The following is a 2715-nucleotide window of genomic DNA, read 5'->3' as shown; positions in this document are numbered from 1 at the left end:
AAAAAAAATCAAATTGTTGAACATGCTGACAGAGTACAAGAAATGTGGGCTCAGAGCATCTTTACCACTTTCATTTCTTCTGACATGAAACTATCACCTCTGATACTTACATGCCTAATCTATCATGTCCTTTAAGTCCTTTTCACAAATTATACCATATATATTTAAAAAAAATTGACAGGCTGGCAGATTCTTTTTTTTTTTTTTTAGGGGGGAACTATGTTCAATAATTAAATATTATCAAGAGCTTATATTCCTAACAGCTCTGGTTTTGCTTCCCCCAAATTGGACTAATGTATGTAAATATTTTTTACTGCTCTAAGGAGACATTAAGTGTCAAGGCATCACATTACTGACATAACTACAAAGTTACACTTAGGAGGTTCCTCGTGTCCAGTGACTCACACATAGTGGGAGGCCTGGGAGCCCCAGTTCCCTCCTAACCATCTCTTGGTGGCCACCAACAGAACAACACCTACCTCAGGAGAGTTAAATGAAAGGGACACACTGCCCTGTCACCCCAGGCACTGATTTACTGCTCTAACTCCAGCTCCCGTGGCTGCGGATGCATACATTGCGGACTCACTCGCCTCATGTTCAAATCTGTCGTTCAAATGCTTTGTACGGTACCATATGAGATGTTCAGATCCTCAGAAATTTTCCGAATAGTCAACCGCTTGTTGGACCGAATCATTTCGCTCACTCTTTCGACATTCTCTCGGGTTTTTGAGGTGGAAGGACATCCAGACCGCTCCTCGTCGTTGACAGACTCACAACCCTTACGAAATCGCTCAAACCACTTGTAAACAGTCTTCCTGGTTACTGCAGCATCACCATACACTAATTTTAACATTTCATGTGTTTCTTTAGCACTTTTTTGCAGCTTGAAACAAAATTTCATGTTAATGCATTGTTCATGATCCATCATTAATGCCACTCAACTGGAGCTCTGACTACTGCCCCAGGCAAGTTGAAACTTGTCACACTGTTACTAAGGTTTGATGTGCTCTTCTATGGAAGATCCCTACCTTTTTGTTGGATGGCCAAATCCCATCCAACCTTCACTGTTACTGTTTTTGTTTCTTAAAGCACACCAGATACACTTAAGGGTATCTCACCTCATCAAAGGCACTTTCCTGTAGTAACTATAGTGACAACTGGTGTCAGGGGAGCACCCAGCTTCAATAATTTGTACTGGCAGTGTTCAACCTGCACTTGGGATTCCAGGCTGCTGACCAGCGCGTGCTGGACACAAATCCCAGGGCCCAAGGTCAGCCCTGCTCAGGAATGGAGACGCCCGCCTGGAGACCATTAAAATGTCTCCTGGGACAAAAAGCAAAATATATTCTTCTCATTAAAAAAAAATCATAAACTTCAAGTGTTTGGTTTTTTTGGCAGAACCAGGGATTGAACTCAGGCCCTTGCACTTGCCAGGCAAACACTTATTCCACTGAGCCATCTCCCCCAGCCCTTTTTTAAAAAAAATTTATTTTAGGGAAGGGTCTACAGGGTGTTCAGAGTCTCACTATTAGATCTGACTCGTAGTGATCCGCCTGTTTACAGCTTTCCAAAAGCTGGATTACAGGCGCACGCCACCATGCCCAGTCTCAACTGCCATCTCAGCTCGCCCCAGGGGTGGGGCCAGCAGCAGGTGCTTTAATCCACTGAGCCATTTGGCTGGCCCCCACAAGTTCTCAATTTAAATTTACAATTTTTTTTTTTTTTTTTTTTTGGCGGAACCAGGGATTGAACTCAGGCCGTTGAGCTTGCCAGGGAAGCGCTTATTTCACTGAGCCATCTCCCCGGCCCCTCAATCGTTTTAATAGAAGACAATGCATAAAAGAGACAGTGCCTAAGTAATTAACATAAACAAGGGATAAAATTCAAGGATGAGAATTTTGATTACCTAAGAAAAGCTCAATCCAGAATTCAATGTTGTTGTTTTTGGGGGTTTTTTGGCAGAGGGGATTGAACTCAGATCCTTGTGCTTGCCAGGGAAGCTCTTATGCTGCTGAGTCATCTCCCCAGCTTCAATCCAGAATTCAGTTGAACTCTTTTAGGGGTGCCATGATACAAAAGCAAGCTTCCTTCCTTCCAAGTATCTCAGCGGTACTTCCAAGAAGGTATAGGAGAAATGCTAGATGTTTGATATGCCAAGCTCATGTTCCCCAGTGTTAAACAATGAATTCTAGGAACAACAGAGGCTCGGAGTAGGAAAATTTATTGGGAAAGGGAATGGGAGATAGGAATTGGGGGTGGGGGATAGGAATAGCTCCTGAGAGACAGGAGAGGTCCTAAGTGGTGTGCCAATGAGCTCACTTCTCAAAGAAAATTTTCCAGAGCAAAAGCATACCAATAGCATTGCATGTGTGCTCACTTAAGCAGTATTGATCCACTGGTAGCAAGGGCACAAGGGTGACATCATTAACCTTGGGTGATAATATATAGTCTTAGTGGGGAGAGGATGACCCACCCTAATGAGATATTAAGAAATCTTGGGCCGGGGAGATGGCTCAGTGGAATAAGCGCTTCCCTGGCAAGTGCAAGGGCCAGAGTTCAATGCCTGGTATTTCCAAAAAAAAAGAAAAGAAAGAAAAAAGAAAAGAAAAAGAAATCTCGGGCTGGTGAGATGGCTTGGTGGTCTAAAACACCTACTTAGAACAAGCTTGGCCAAGCACAGGGACCGCGGTTCAATCCCCAGCACCACATGCCAGC

This window comes from Octodon degus, unplaced genomic scaffold (assembly GCF_000260255.1).
Source record: "Octodon degus isolate 3935 unplaced genomic scaffold, OctDeg1.0 scaffold00104, whole genome shotgun sequence".
NCBI classification, from domain to species: Eukaryota; Metazoa; Chordata; class Mammalia; order Rodentia; family Octodontidae; genus Octodon; species Octodon degus.
The sequence above is the reverse complement of the archived record's forward strand: the minus strand, read 5'-3'. Positions refer to the sequence as shown.